General features: G+C 48.7%; 1 protein-coding gene across 3 annotated transcripts in view; it reads right to left on the bottom strand.

Annotated features, from left to right (window-relative positions):
* Window positions 1–16971, bottom strand: part of SECISBP2L (SECIS binding protein 2 like) — a 1017636-nt gene that overhangs the window by 448998 nt on the left and 551667 nt on the right. The window lies entirely within an intron of this gene.

Raw genomic sequence — 16971 nt, 5'->3', positions numbered from 1 at the left:
AGCAGATGTTTGCCCCAGAAGAAAGGATTCTGGCAGCAGTTCAAATAATAGTGCAGCAGGAACGCACGTTAGCTGCTAACTAAATTATGCACATAAATGCACTGTTGGTGCAGTTAGAAGCAGCTTCATGCTCTAGTATTGTAAATGAAAAGGCACTACACTCCAGTTGGGTACAATGGTCCTCGATGCAGACAGCAACAGATATAAGATATTATAAACCAGAACCGTTACAAATGTATGAACTGTAACCAGAAGCACAGGCGGCAGAACCAGACATTCCATTTGGTTGTTTGCAAATGTAATATACTGTAATGGAAGTGCTGTTCCAGCTGCTGGGACACACACTAAATATTCTGCTGCCTGTGTTGCTGGTAAAGGGCGATTCAACCATTAGAATGAGTGATCACCAGAATACCCAAACAAAACATTTAGGGGATACATCAGCTCAGGTTGGCGAGTTACACACCCTCCTCCTTGCACTGCGACAAGTCAATCCACATAAGCCCACTATAATTGTGTCTGATTCAGCCTACGTAGTAAGAGGTTATATTTTTGACCTACAATGGTGGCAAGCCAATTTATTCAGAGATTTCAAAGGCAAACCAATATTGGCAAAAACAACTTTGGCAAGACGTATGGCACATCAAGAAGGCTACGCCTCACATCTGAGTTATGCATACAAAAGCACACAGAAAAGGTTCTGTGCACAGTGCAGGCACTGCGCTTGCCGATCAGTCTGTAAGACAGTACGGATGGTAGTGGCAGCATTAGCAGGCACTGCTACATACATAGATGAGGAGATAAAAGCAGGTCTAGATGAAAATAGTCCTAACCTGCCAGGGTTCCCCACTACTTACACCTACGCTGTAAAAGAAAATACAGTGATGGTCACTATCCCTAGATCAAAGGGAAACCCTGTTTACGGGGTACTATCAAACAAGCAGGCGAGATTGAAGCTAATCGCTGCAGCACACGCAAGTGCATCCTCTCTTCTGGAGGCAATTGGGTAAATCATGTACCTTTAGTGCAGCGTAGCATAAACAACTTATCTCGCCTTTCTCAACGTGAGCTGTGAGAACCTGAAGGATTCTCACCCGCTACCGCCCAGGGCTCCGTCATCCAGATGGCCAGGATACGGCTATCGCTGTTGCAGCCAGTTCCTGGGGGTGGACCGGTGTGGGAGCATCACCTGGATGGGGGGTCTGCAGGGAATGGAAGTGGGACACCCAAGGGTGAGACGTGGTATCCCTTTCTTGTAACACATTTTCCCCATCCTACCAGGTAGGATACCTATAAGGTCAACCCCCATCCCCTTTTCCCGACACAAACACTTTCTCACGGACAGTTCATCGTGAGCGACAACGGACTAACACCAGAGCCGTATACCTGACATGTCCCAACACCCTGGTCAGGCAAAGTCAGGCAATTACTAATCATTACACACACCTGACTCTCACCAAACTTCCCCACACAGATAGAAGGCGGAGCACGAGAGCACACTCTGAGCGAGGAAACGCACACGCGCAAGGAGCAGTTCCAAGGTGAAATATGGCTATTTAACAAGAGGAGAAAGGCGGCGAGATCGGAGAGGGTTGAAAGGAGGGAAGTGCCCTTGACATCTAGAAACCACTACTTTTAAAAGCCTTGGAAAGTGAGAAGCCTAAGACCGGGAACTGAAGCTGAAGAAACCTTCATTGTGCATCAAAGGTATGGGGACGCTCCTGTTTCCATAACCCAGGCCGGGAGGAGCGACTGCCGCTTTGGTACTGTCCTTGGCTCCTGCCAGAAAGCCGCACCAGTAAAAGCAGCACAGCCAGAGTAAGTCAGAGAAACGATAAAAATCAGCTTGTGTTTTAACCAAGGTTGCAAGCGGCAACATTGTATGAAGAAATCCATAAAGAACAGTGTTTGAAACGCACGTGATGAGAGGCGCCATCAAGTGGAAACTAAAAGAATGAATGTACTTTGAAAAAGCTGAATAAAGATACTGTGTACAGAGTGGTCCGGCACCACGTGGGTGCTCATTCGAAGATCTCTGTTAGGTATCCAAATGGATGGCAACTGCACTGTCAAAAGAGAACTTTGCATCAAAGTGGTCATGCTGAGGTGCCTATCAAATCCTCGCACATTCAAAAGCCCAGCTAACGGAGACTAATTGAACCTTGTTGTTTTGGTTAACCGGATCTGAGCCCGGAAGAGGGAGATCCAATGTTGAACTTTGTATATGTGTGAAAAGGATCTGAGCCCGGCTCAGGGGGATCCCCCTCCCCCTTTCATCCACTTTCCACCTTCCAATCGCCCTATCTCGAGCCATGCCTGCCATCTTGGCCTACATATCGACTCCTCTCTCTCCTTCTCCAACCATATATTATCTCTAACCTCTCGTGCCTGTCGGCACCACCTCTTCAACATCCCAAGATCTGCTCCTCTTTCATCTTCCATGCCTCTAAACTCCTAATCTCCTCCCTTATTTTCTCCTGCCTCTTCTACTGCTCCTCTCTCTTCTTTGGACTCCCTGTCTCTCCCCAGACTCCCCTTAAATCCAGCTACCACTCCTCTATCTGTACTCTATGTCTTCTTGTCCCTCAAGACTATTTCTACCTCTCTCTCTCAACTCGGCTGTCTTCCCTTCCTCTCACAACGGAAATTTCAATTCCTCTGTCTTGTCTACAAATCTCTACATGACCTGCCCCCCCACCTCTCTTCACTCCTCTCATTTTACTCCCCCTCCCGCTCTCTCCGCTCAGCAGATCTCTACCTTCTCACTGTACCCCCTGCCCCATGTGCTTCCTCAAACTTCCGCTCCTACCAACTCTTGGCCCCCCTCCACTGGAACTCCCTACCTCTCTCTATCCACTCCACCCCTACCTACTCATCCTTCCGCTCCTCTCTGAAAGACCTTCTTCTTCAATCCCCCCTGACTCTCCTTCCCTACCTCTCTCCCCCTCTAACCCTCTGCCCCCCCCATGACCTCAAATTGGACACTGAAACCACTCAGGGGTGTAGGAGGTTACCAGAGGACTCCCCCGCCCCCTTCACCCTTCCTCCCACTCCCCTGCCCTCAAAACAGACATTGTAACCCCCATCACCTACCTCCTCTCCTCTCCCCTCCCCTCCCCCCACCCATCCCCTCCTGTAAGTAAATTGTTCTACATATTGTTCCACTGATTTGTTTCATTTTTGTAAATATGCTGCTCTCATTACTGTACCTGGTATACTGTAAAGCGCTTTGGCTTAAAGCGCTATATAAACTCAATAAACATAAATCATATAGTGATAAGAATAAAATAACTTTGTTTTTGTTTTGTACATCAGACCTTCCGAATCAAGAGATTTTGATGGAAAAGAGACTAGAGCACATAAGGCCCGGGAACTGTATCCCCATATCAAGGAAGCCAGAGTATGCGCTATGCTTGAGAGAACTGCCTTACCCGTGCTGAAAACGTGGGGAAGGGAGGCCAACGGCCCAAGTATCCGGACTTATCATTTTGTTAATACTTCTTTCTTTTCATGGACTTGACCCCCACACTATTTTGTAAATTAGTAGTAACGATTGGCAATCGTTTTTTTTAGTATAGGCCCCTTAATGTTGACCAGACTACAATAGGACGACCGTCTTTATTATTTGATGGTCATAGCTTGCTCCCATCTGTAGATTTAGGTTCAGATAGGTAAACGCCCTTGAACTGTGGTCATTTGTGCCAGTCTTACTTCGATACCATGCCTTCCTTACAGAGGGTAAAACACCTTAGGAGTCGCTATTTGGCTCGCACATGTGTATGCCTGACTTGTACAATCCTTGTAGTTGTCTCACCATGCCAGGCTAGCTGCTTCTTATAAATCTTCTGAGAGACTCCATCCAAAGTGAAGAAGCATTTCCAAAGCACCAAGTTAAAGACAAGACACAGCACACCTTGAAGTCTGGGACTACATCCTGGAGAAGATACTGTCATGATCCATGCCCCTGACCCCCTCAGGTATAACAGCCCCCTGGCAGCAGTGGGGCTAAAGCCCTTCACACTGGCCCAAGGGCCTTAAAACGCCATAAGAAACATACATGGAGTCAGTCCTGGAGCCTTTGCCCCAAGGCTCATTATCAGGAATAAAGCAATACCAGTTTTGGACCTTAATCCAACATGGAGGCCTATTACACAGCTCAGTTCTTTAGAACCAAGCAGTGTGGTCTAGTGTTTTGGGTGTGGATGGGCCTGGAACTACTTGGCCTGGAATTACTTTACCTGGGATATTTAAACCACACCCAAAAAGCAGAACACGCTTCGAGTTATTCTGGACTCCTGCAGCGTAACACTCACCGTGTCCAGCTCCTGCTCATCTGCTTCTCCGGAGGCCCGATCCTGATGCCCTAGATCCGGATACCATTAATAACCTGTAAGAACAAGAACAGCATTAGCAAGCAAGAACACTTACCTGTGAAGTAACCGGCCTTGAATCCATCCTGCGCTTCTCTTACCTCGCCCATCTCCAGAGCTTACCGCAACCTGAGAAGGTAAAGAAACAAGGACAGCATTAATAACAATTCTTACCTGGGCAAGCAGGGAGTCCTGGCAGCACCCTGCGCTTCTCTTACCTCGCCCATCTCCGGGTTTCACCGCAACCTGCAAGGGAGAAGGAACAAGGTCAGCATTAACAAAGCACTTACCTGGGCAAGCAGCGCTTCGATCACTCATCACTCCGGAACATCACTGCAACCTGTACAAAGAAGAGAAGAGAACACAGGTTAGCAATTAACACCAATAAACAGCGCAGCACTCCGCACATCAATAACTCACCGTGGTCTTCGCCATCGGCGCGGCAACTCCGAGATCGCAACCATCCCTGTGAAAACAAAAAGAGGCTTTGTTAGGGAACAGCGTAGTGGAGCAAGATGCCGAGAAGACAGAGAAAACGGAGGGCAAGAAAGAGACAGAATAAAGACAGAAAAGACATTATAACTCACCTGGAAGACAGCAAGCAGAGTCGGAGTCACAGCCGGTCTGGACCCGACATAAGGGCTAACGGACCAGTGAAGCAACAAGGTCCACGGAACGCCCGCACCAACCACGCGCTCCTGCTCAGATACACAAGACGGAGAGTTCAACGCATAAAAACCTAAGGTGCTACCCAACGTCTGGCACATAACCAAGCAGAGAGGGGTCCGGGATAGCGCATAGACATCCATCCAGTATCGTGTGGCGCCCCCGTGGATACCAGGTGAGCGTAACAGATACATGACAAAGAAGCCCTTGGACCACACTACAGAGAACCAATGAAGGTACTAGAGCTCACTAGCTCAGGAACAGCCGCCTCCTAACAAAGGTATGTGTCCAGTGTCAATAGACCACCTTAAGCCAGCTCCAGATTGTTACACCTCATTTCCCAAGGAAGGAGCCTATCTATCTTGAACACACTGTCAAGCAAGCAAGAGTAGATGAACACATGATTTTAATTAATTGGTGTGTTTGTACGGCTTTGTTTTTTGATTTAAAAAAGGAATTGGAGGCCACTGACTGTGACGGTAACATGGACTTCCCTGTGTTGAAGTTTTGTATATTGACATCCTTAGTCATAGTCATAAGTAAGTGTGTGAGTTGATTTACCACATCACACAATATAATTTTAACCTTTATAACTGAAAATGTGTAACTGGGTCTATGGGCTCTGTCTTACAGGGTGATAATTATTATCCTATGGACAGCGATGCTGGAACTCAGAGAGAGACAAAACAAGTTGATTGGAGAATTCTAGTCTGGTAAGCAGCATCACCTTATGCTTTCAAGACACTTAAAAATACATATGGGTTGATAGATATGCCCCATGGTATTAATATGCAATTATTGGGATTCTGCAGCAAGAACCAGTAAAGGTCCAAGAGTTATTACTAAGCAAGAGAGGTATGTAATAATGAACATATTGTTATACCCTTTGAGGGATGAGGGTTTGGGTGTATTTAAACAGAGATTAATATCTAACTATTAAGTACTAATAGGGTGTCCTTTTGATTAACAGGGTGCTCTCCCCAATTAAAGAAGATGTTTAATTCTGGCACAAGAGATACTCCCCTGAAGAATGTCCTACATTGATGTATATCAAGGACAGAAACGTGTACAAGTCGTTTTTTTTTTAGATATACCAATAAGAAACCAGCTGAAATTAGTGAGGCATTGGAATCAAAGTGTTATTTTGTTACACAATTTTGATCCTTTACGAACTATTGCATTGTGGCTCACTTATGGTGCCTCTACTGTTGTTTTAGCATATTGTATATGTTTTATGTACTATGATCATTTTTATGATTGTTTTATGAAATTTGTCGATTTATGACTAATAAAATTTGTGATAATTATTAAGATGTTCCACTCTATGTGGTAAGAGTGAAAGGTGACACCCAATAGAACATAGAACTTCTTTTTGTATATAGAAATTAATCCAGAAACATCCTCATCCTATGAGAATATTTCTACTTTACCGGGAACAGATGAGCCAGAAACAAGGCTAGAGGTAAAGCCAAGCGTGATGTCCATCTAAATGTTTTTTGATTGTCCAAAGTGCACCAAGAACTGTAAAATGTTAGTTGGAGCAGTAATCCTGCTCTATATTTCGGTGTGAATAAGTCTTCTCATCTTTTTGTCCCATTGACCACGGGACGTTTTGAAGTCCCGATGAAGATCCAGACTATGAACAGAGTTGAACATGCCACCTTTAGCCTTACCATATATGAGACACATGAGGGAGGTGCATATACCCACTGGAGTTAGGGCAATTCTAGACATGCTAGTATAAAACCTACAGTGGGTCTAGTATGCAACCTCAGGTACATACACTACCAATGATATATGTATCTAAGATAGTGTCCCCGAAGAAGCACGTCTCAAGACACCTATAGAAACATGGTGAGGACCAAGAGAGAAGCCTTTGTCAAGGAGCACTATTAGATCCTGAAGTTGATCTAGAAAAGTTACATGGCATGGCAGATCATGTATGTTTATGAAGTATTCTGACGCCTTTCTTTTTTTTACAAACAAAGATCAGTGCAGTGGGCAAACATTGCCAACTGGTAACACTGTCCTGTTCCATTTTCGTACTCCCCAGCAGAGTTTAAGGCACAATTCCCATACGCACAAAAACCCAAGGTGGAGGGAATGGTTGTAGAGCTGAACCACGATATATTTCCCCAAACACTTGCAAATGTCCAGTTTATGTGGTCTACCCATTCTGTGCTGCATGATAAAATATTCTATGCCACAATGAGTGAGAAAACAAAGGTCAGTCCCTCTTAACATGACATGGGGGAGAGGGGAAACTTGGCAAGTACATGGAACTAACTCACTAGGACTTAGCATGAAGAAATCCACATGTAATGCCTTCCCCAATTACACACATTTTGTAATAAGTCATTTACCAATGTATACAGATTGGAAAGACAAAGAGGGTACGCTTTGGAGGACAACTAAGCAGCTTATCAAAGCAAAGCAGGACAACAGATATGAACATATTACAAAAGCCTCAAGCGCTCCAATAGGATGGAATATTGGTGCCAATGTGTGTTATAAAGGAAACAAAGGTACAGGACTAGGTCCTTATATAGCTAAAGAATCTTCTAAAAGCATTTCACAAACATATGCCATTTCCATGGGCAACATGTCAGTTAATGGCAAAGCAATAGAGGTTATTATCAAGATAGACACATGGGGAAAGTCAGGTAATTGGTCAGAAATCCTAGACAGGATATGTAAACTAGAAAAGTGTAGGACCAAAATAGAAACAAAAAGTGCAGAATCCTCCTACACCTGGAAATAAGCTGCCTTGGAGATCCAAAGACTGGCAGGTGTGAGAAACCTAGAGGTGTCTCACTTGCTAGCCCCGTGGATCTGTCACACAGGTGGCCAGGAGACAGCCATTGCTATTGGATCCAGTTCCTGGGGGCGGACCAGTGCGGGAGGATCACCTGGAGGGGGTCCTTGGGGAGTGGAAGTGGGACACCAATGGGTGAGACGCGGTATTCCCCTTCTTTTTTTTTTTTAAATATATTTATTGATTTTTCAAGACAAACTATACAACCAGCATCATCAACATAGCAATCAGTTATATATCCACAATAACTTCCCATTCCCCCCTGCGAACCCGGACCGGGGTTGCGCGGTCTGCCATTGGTGTTAGGGTGAGCCTGGGCTGTCCAGGTCCTCGCCTGAGGTGCTGACCTCTTTAGGACTGAACAGGGCTGTCGTGAGGGCTATCCATTGCAAGAGGTCTTCCGAGTCACCTATTTTCTGCTGTCGCTGCGCCAGCTCCCAGGCCCCGGTTTCGGCCACAGACCACCTACGGAGGTCTTCCCACCATGTCACAAGTCTAGGGGCCCTGGGGCACTTCCAGGCCATTGCGATGCGCCTTTTTGCGAGGATGTACATCAAATCCTTGAGCCTATTGAGGGGTTTGTTTTTTTTGCCTCGCGGATATGAGCCCAATAGACATGCCTTAGGGGATTGCACGTCTAGCGTTATGTCCTCCTCCGCTATCCTGGTCTGAATTTGCGACCAGAAGGTTTGTATATCCGGGCAGGCCCAAAACATGTGGGTCAGTGAAGCCGCGGGTTCTTGGCACTTGGGGCACGGCACTACGCAGGCGCCATTGAATCTCGAGATGACAGCTGGGGTAAGGTAGGCCCTGTGGAAGATGTAAAATTGGATAAGCTGGAATCGGGCATTCCTGGAGACTTTTTTATGGTAGTGTGTTATTGTTTCGCACTCCGTGTCTCCGAATTGCGTGTTTAGCTCGGCTTCCCATTTACCCTTGCATGTGAGTTTGTTATGTGTGGTGTTGTCAATTAGGATCTCATAAAGCCTAGAGGATTCGTGTCCCCCCTCTGCAACGCCCACCAAGTTCTCAATGGTCTCGTGTCCGGCGCATTGGGATTCTGCTTCCGGCCATCGCTTCCTAAGCTTATCCAGCACCGCCCCGTGCAAAAGGAACTGACCCAGTGGGACCCCAGTGAACTCGTGCAGTTCGGGGAATGTGTGAGTGCCCTGGTCGTCTATCAGATCGCCCAGGGTGGCAACACCGGAGGGTTCCCACATGTTCCGGATCGCCTTCCGGTCCTCCGGTCTAGTGGACATGATGGCGGCTATAGGGATTTGTGGGGAGTAAGGGTCGGTCAGCCTGACCGATTTGCAGGCCCGACTCCAGATCTGAGTGCCTAGGCGGATGAGGTGTGCATCCAGCGTTTTAGGTATTGGTCTGATCCAGAGGAGGTCCCTAAGCAACCAGGGTGCGTCTGGGGGCTGCAATAGGCGTGTGTCTGTCGTGGCATCATCGGCCATCCACTGGATCACGTGCTTAAGCTGGGCCGCTATGTAGTAGAGCTCAAAGTTAGGGGTTTTCAGGCCTCCCTTCTCGTACGGTCTTTGAGTTATGTCTAGGGCAACTCTGTGCCTCCCCTCCCGCCATAGGAGTTTCCTACACAGTTTGCTCAAGTCTTTGAAGAAACGTTGGGGGATGTTGTAGGGGACGTTAGTGAAGAAATGTAGAAGACGCGGGAGTGCGACCATTTTAAGGAGTCCCGCCCTGCCAGCCATCGAAAGGGGCAATTTACACCATAGGTCAATTGATTTAGCCAGTCCCTCCTTAGCCCTGCCCGTGTTTAGTGCATGTTCGGCTTCGGGGTCCCGGTGGATCGCGACGCCCAAATATTTGAACGTGGTGGGTTCCCATTTAAGGGCCAGAGGGGGGAGGTGTTCTTTCTTGGTTCCACTAAGTGCAGCCAGGGGGAATAGGCAAGACTTGCCGTGGTTAATCTGGATCCCGGTGCATCTGTGGAACCCATCTAGGGTTTCGAGAATGTAGGGGAGAAGATGTTCGGGATCCCTTAGGTAGAGGAGCATGTCGTCCGCATACATGGAGACAAGGTGGTTCACTCCATTTACCACTATCCCCCCGTCTCCATACTCCTGCCTAAGGTATGCCGCCACTGGTTCAATCGCCAAGATGTAGAGCAAAGGGGATAGGGGGCACCCTTGCCGAGTGCCCCTGGCCAGGCTCCATTTTTCCGAAAAGGTGTTGTTGGTTCGCACTCTGGCTGTGGGATTAGTGTAAATGAGTTTGACCCAATTCAAGAAAGCCGTTCCGATCCCCATCTTGGCAAGGGCGGCGTAGAGCCATGTCCATCGGACCGAATCGAAGGCCTTAGAGGCGTCAAGGGACACAACTGCATATTTACCGGGCATGCCGTTTGTGCTGTGTATCACATGATGCAGCCTTCGCAGGTTCTCAGACATGGCGCGGCCCTGCACGTAGCCTGTCTGATCTTGGTGTATAAGGTACGGGACGGCTGCACGCAGCCTTCTGGCCAGTAGTGCGGTGAGGATCTTGTTATCTACATTCAGCATGGATAAGGGGCGGTATGAGCCGCAGTCAGAGCTTTCCTTGTCGGGCTTAAGTAAGGGGATGATGGTGGCTTCAGTCATGGAGTCGGGGAGGTGGCCTATTTCATACGCCTCGTTGTATACTTTGGACAGTAGGGGGGCCAGTATGTCCTCATAGGTCTTATAAAATTCGCCCGGGAGACCGTCCGGTCCCGGTGTTTTACCAGAGGGCAGTGACCTAATGGTGGCTGTGACCTCATCTGGGGTGACGGGGCCACCGAGGGGATCTGCCAAGTGGTCCTCCAGGCGGGGGAGCCTGATGGCGTCCAGGGCGTCTTCGATCGCGTGGTCTGGGAGCGGGGCTGGCTCGGAGTAAAGGGTTTGGTAATATTGCTTAAACACTGCGTTGATACCCACTTGCGTGTGGAGGGTCAAGCCGTCTGTGTTACGGATGGAGTAAATGGGGTGTCTGGGGGTTTCTCGTTTATAAAGCCATGCAAGAAGTTTCCCGGGTTTGTCGCCCAGGGCGTGATTCCTTTCTGTGAATTTGGTATAGCTTAGCCTTCCCAGCGTCTCCCAGTGTGTTAAGCATGTTTGTTTAAGTTCAATCATTTTCTGCAGGTGGGCGGGATCAGGGGATGGGGTGGCTTCGAGGTCTTGGAGTTCGGTCTCAGCGTGCGCTAGCAGGGACGTGATGGATTTCAGGGCCCCTCCGGCCGCGGCTATCATTTCCCCTCTAGTTACCACCTTGTAGGCTTCCCATGCTGTGCCTAAGTATCTGACGCTATCAATGTTGGTTTGCCAGTAGTGTTTGGAACCCTCCCTGATTTGTTCATTGAAGGCTTTGTCTAATAGCGCTTCGCTTCTCAATTTCCACGTCGGGATGGGGGGCCTGGGAGCTGTGGTCACCCACGAGGTCATCAGTGGGGAGTGGTCTGAAAGTACCCTGGCTAGATACTGCGTGTCCTCAAATCTGGCCACGTGCTCTTCGCTAATGAACAGGCAGTCTATCCTGGTGTGGACCTTATGTGGGGGGGAGTAAAAGGAGTAGCCTCTGATTTCGGGGTTTTGCGCTCTCCACAGCTCTTTCAGGGCATATTGCTGCGTAAGGGCGTTCAGTATCTTGGCGGGTGGGGAGGGGTCACCATGCTTACCATCCGATCTATCTATGCGAGGGTTTAAGGTACAGTTGTTGTCGCCTCCCCATATCGTTATGCATTCGTTACTCGGGGACAGCCGGGCTTACAACGAACGAAAGAAAACAGTGGCATCATGATTCGGGGCATAGGTGCAAATCAGGCGAACGTCGCGCCCCTCTATGGTGCCCTGAATTAGGGCCATCCTACCTTCGTTGTCTGTTTTGGTGTGGATCAGCTTGACTGGGACAGAGGGGGCAATCCATATCAAGACTCCTCTGGAGTAGGTGGAGTAGGAGGAACCCACTAGGGTACCTCGCCAGACCTTAGCCAGCGCTGCAAGCTTGGGGCCACATAAGTGGGTCTCCTGAAGGAGAGCGATTCCGACTTTGTGGCGCTTCAGGTAGGCGTGAATGCGGCACTGTTTGATGTAGCTGTTTAGTCCCCCGACGTTCCAGGACATGACTCTGATCCTCTCAGCCATAGTCTGGGTGTGGTCGTGTGGCTGTGGGAAGCCTGAGGTTGAGGTGTTCGGCGAACTTGGTCATCCTGGTGGCGATTCCGCTGCGCTTGGTCCCGGTCCGGTTTATGTCCGATTCAAACTGTGATCCCAACTTGAACAACAACGTCTAACTTAACTACAAACACAACTTCAAACACAACACGTCTAGCGAGGTTGCCCTTGCTCTGACATCCCCGTTTCTGCCCCATCAGACCAGGGTCTTCCGGTGCCCTACGGGCGGGTGAGCTCACCCAAATTATCCTGGGGATAGGAGAGGGGCTGCCTCCGAGGGTGTTATCAGGAGGTGCGCCACGACCGGCGCGGCTCCGGTACCATCAGTGTCGCCACTCTTACTGGCATATTGATGTGCGATCGGCTACTGCAGCCAGTAGGTAGTGAGGAGAAGTCCTTTTGTTACAGGCGGCTAGGGCATGCGCTGCCTCCGTTCAATGTCTGGGATCTGTTCTCTGTCCATCCATTCACAGGCCTCTGCGGGAGTGTCAAATAAGTGTGCCTTATTGTTGTGCAGGACCTTGAGTCTGGCCGGGTAGAGGAGTAGGTAGCGCAGGCCTGCTTCTTTGAGTCTTGCCTTGGTGTGGTGGAACTGGGCCCTGCTCCTTTAAACCTGCAAGGTGTAGTCGGGGTATATTGCGATCTTCGCGGCGTCCCTCTGTATGGAACCGCCCATCCTGGTAAAGGCCAAAATGGTTTCCCTGTCCCTGTAGTTGAGGACTTTGGCTATTATGGGTCTGGGTGGGCTCCCCGGTGGCGGCCTCCTGGCTAGGGAGCGATGGGCTCTTTCTATGGTGAAGCCCTGCGACAGTTTCCCAGCCCCAATTTCCTGTATGAGCAGGTTCTCGATGTAATTAGTGGGGTCGCTGCCCTCGATGCCCTCTGGCAGGCCGATAATTCTGATGTTGTTCCTGCGGGCCCTTCCTTCGGCCTCCTCAGCCCTGTCTTCCAGATTCTTCACTCTTTGCGCCAAAATGTCCACATCCTTTAAGAGCTGGGTTTTGGCATCGGTGTTGTCTCGGACTTGGATCCCAAGAGCGTCCGTTCTGCCGGTGATAGAGCGCACATCCTGCCTCAATAAGTTCAGGTCGATGGCGACCGCGTCTATTTTGTCCTCCATGGTTTTCTGGAGTGTCTTGATGGCCTCTAGCAGTTGGGAGTTGGCCGGCTCGGGCCTCTCGGCGCCCGACGCCTCCCCAGGGGCTAGAGCCTCCCCGGGTCCGGTCGCTCCAGCGGCCGCGAAGGACTCCATGGTGGTTTGGCGGTGTTTGCTTCGGGCGCCCTTAGTGGTCATGTCCTATCCGCGGGATCCGCTCGGCCTCGGCGGGCACTATACAGTCTATGTCCACTGGCGCCGTGCGGGAGATGCTTCGTGAGGGGGGGTTGTGCGTCGTCCACCCGCCGGGCAATGTCAGTGGGCCGCTCGGCAGGGCGGTCATGCACAATCCTGCTATAAGGCTCTTCGCTCCGGGCCCGGCGGGGGTGCAGTTAAGGCCGCCCCAGGTGCCCCCCTCCTCCGACTCCTTACCGCTCTTCTTCGGGACACAGGAGCGTGAATCTCAGCTTAGGCCACCGCTGCCGCTTCAGTTCGAGTTCCACTAAGGCTGATCCCTGGTGGGCACCTCTGGGGTCGGTCACAGGGCTCCGCTACAGCGCTGGGCCGGGGATCATCATGGCCGCCATTTCCTGCCTCCGCATGGCGTTCTGCTTCTTTTCGATGGTGCGGGCCAACAGAGGGACGTGAGGTTCCCAAACTTCGACAGCAGGCGGAACACACTTTCACACGACCAGTGTTCGGTTTTCAGGTGACTGCAGTCAAGTTAAGCGATAGTTGGCGGCGGATCCATAATCGTATCGAGCGGAGCTGCGCCGAACACGTCTCTCCTACATGGCGGTTAGCCACGCCCCCTTACGGTATTCCCCTTCTTACACCACCTTTTCCCCATCCACCACATAGGATACTCAGAAACTGTACCCCCTCAGCTCCCTTTCCCGACACAAACACTTTCTCACAACGAAAGACAATGGACTAACACCAAGCCGTTTACCTGACCTGCCCCAATACAAGGGTTAGGTAAAGTCAGGCAATGGACCAGAACTTAACACACCTGACAGCCCTTTCCCTTCCCCACAGGGATAAAAGGCACAGCATGAGAGCACACTATGAGCAAGGCAGGCTGCACAATGAGATAGCTATCCCAGGGTGGAAGTTCAAGAGGAGGAGAAAGGCAGCGAGAACCGAAGGGGCGACAAGGAGAAAAGCGACCTTGCCCTTCTCGAGCAAACAATAGCCAGCGTGTGTTGCAGCAGATGCCAACGGTACACAGAGCCCTCCTACACGGATAATCAGAACAGGGAGAAAGGCTTGCTACTGTGGTACCGCCCTTGACGCCAAAGACAAGAAAAGCCAAGCGGTTCATCACAGCCGGTGAGTCGAAAGATGAACCGATAAGAAACCGAAATGTGTTGAACGAAAGTTGTGAATGGCAAATTATGGGAAAATCAAAGCACTGTTAACACCTCAGGAGAAAGCCAGCTGCAGAGGGGTTAATGAGTTAATGAGTGTTCACTCAAGAGAATCTGGTTGATTCCCCCATTGTTGAAACTACCTATACCAGAAGGCCTTAGGGGAGCTGCAAGGAATGGGTCAGAGTGGTCACACAGGGGTCTAGCAAAACCCCCTGTACAGTCAAAAGTCTTTGAACGACAAGTAATTGGAAAACGAAGGGAAGTGAATGCTGCATAGCGAGAAAGTAGAAGGAACTGTGGGGCTGGCAAAGGTGAACCCGACAGAGGGACGCCTGCAGAACGGGGCAAAGCATGATGCCCCAATGAACATTGGGTTGACAAGAGTGAACCCGACAAGAGGGATGTCCACAGTGGATTGTCTAAGAGGACGTTAAGACTTTTGAATAATAGCTGTAAAGAACCTGACGGAGGGAGGATAACATTTGAGAAGGGTCTGAGCCCGGAAAAGGGAGATCCAAGGGTGAAAAGCCATCTCCCAAAGATCTGTAAATGCAATAAGTGAAATCTTTGGAATAATAGCCATAGTGAATCCGACTGAGGGAGGCCAACATCTGAGAAATTTCTGAGCCCGGAAGAGGGGGCTCTCAGGGTGAAAAGCCATCACCCAGGACTTGTGAACGAAATAGATGAAATCTTGTGAATAAAAGCCATAGTGAACCAGACAGAGGGAGGCTAACATTCAAGAAGGGTCTGAACCCGAAAGAGGGGGACCCAGGGGTGAAAAGTCATCACCCAACGTACATACGGAAAGGAACTTTTTGTTTGGTTATTTTGAACACACCAGGACCTCGAAGTAAAGAGACTTTTTTTGGAATACAATTCACTTAACCATCGGAGATCCTGATACCTGAGATAGGAACTGTAATCTTGTGCTGGGAAAACGAGAGAGTGTGCTGTGCTCAGGAGTCCCGCCTTGTCCCGTGCTCAAAACGTGGAGAAGGGAGACCCCAGCTACAACATCCTGATTTATTTTGTGAACACTTCTTTCATTCTCATGGACCCTATCCCACACTCTTTTTGTACATAGTTGTAAGAATTGGCAATAGGTTTTTTAGTATAGGCCCTTTTATTTGGTAAGACGCCACTAGGACTGCCTTATTATTATTATTTGATGGTTGTAGCTTGCTCCCATTTTAGATTTAGGTTTGGATTAGGTGTTTTTCCAATCTACATATACAGTTTAATAAACACCCTTGAACTGTGATCACGTTTGTCTGTCTTTACTGTTGACACCATGAGTTCCTTACACGGGACACTTGCTAGAGAAGAGCCGCTCTGTCGCTGATGACAACTTCATTGCATTGCAGCAGAGAATCTACAAGCCGAGAGATGTGGTAGTAGATATGGTGTATATTATCGAAGACAACTTTAAAATCTTACAAAGTGAGCAAGCAGTTGTCGAACTTTTAAAAATCACAGACTTCCTGGACACAGTGTCTTCAGGAGTTCCAGATTTGACTACCATCACATGGCCAAGGCAACTGATGGAAATTAACCTATCAAGACAAGCTCAGAAACAAGTCACTACAGGGGCCACATAAACTGAGTGTATTCAAAAAGACACTCTAATGAATATTGGTGGGGGACAAAGACCTTATGTCGTGGACACTTCATGGGATCCTGAACATTCCTGTGCCAGCAAGGCAACCATTGCTGCGTGACGAATTGCAGTCCTGGGGTACCATGCATCAAGTGCAAAGTCAATGGATACAAACCATCTATTAGGTGTCCTACACCCATGGTTGTGTGATGCTCAGGGACCCTACCGTTCATCAGTATTCCGTAAAAGCATAAAAGATGCCAGTACATTTCTAAGATCAGCCCATTTTTTTTGCAGAGTTCAAACACCACCAAATGTACATTATGTGCAATTCGAATGGAAACATTTAGTAGCAAAGCTCTACTACTACCTAATGGATCCTACGTTGTGCAGTTTAATTCTTCATGCTGTGGGAGTTGCCAGACTGATCACTGTCTCAAAGGTGGTAAACTGCTGCAATATCATCCTGCATCCACCAGTGCGGAAGTGAAGCCAACGCCTCTGAAAATCCCACAGTTATTATGGAACATGACATACTGTTACAGAGTTTGACTAAAGTCCATCTTAGATGAACAGGGCTCCAATTCTTAGATTTGGCCTGAACCACCCAAAAGGTTTGGTAGCTATGGCTGAGCAGCCAGGCTTAATTTAGGAGGGAGAAGGGCTGCAGCAGAGTACAAAGACCTTTGAGCACACCTGCAGTCAAGGAAATGCTTACACACAATGGTTACATAAAAACATGCTTATTTATTATATATACTAGGCAAGGTTCAATTCAAAATGTAATTTAGGTAAGTAACAAAAGTTTCATACATATATACAACAGGACATTTGCAGTAGCAATACTCATCACAGTTAGTCCTTTAGATTATAAAGCAGGTAAGTATCAAGAGTATC

This window comes from Ambystoma mexicanum, chromosome 11 (assembly GCF_040938575.1).
Source record: "Ambystoma mexicanum isolate Mex_15411 chromosome 11, UKY_AmexF1_1, whole genome shotgun sequence".
NCBI lineage: Eukaryota > Metazoa > Chordata > Amphibia > Caudata > Ambystomatidae > Ambystoma > Ambystoma mexicanum.
Note: the sequence above shows the minus strand (reverse complement) of the source record. Positions and strands in the feature narration are given on the sequence as shown.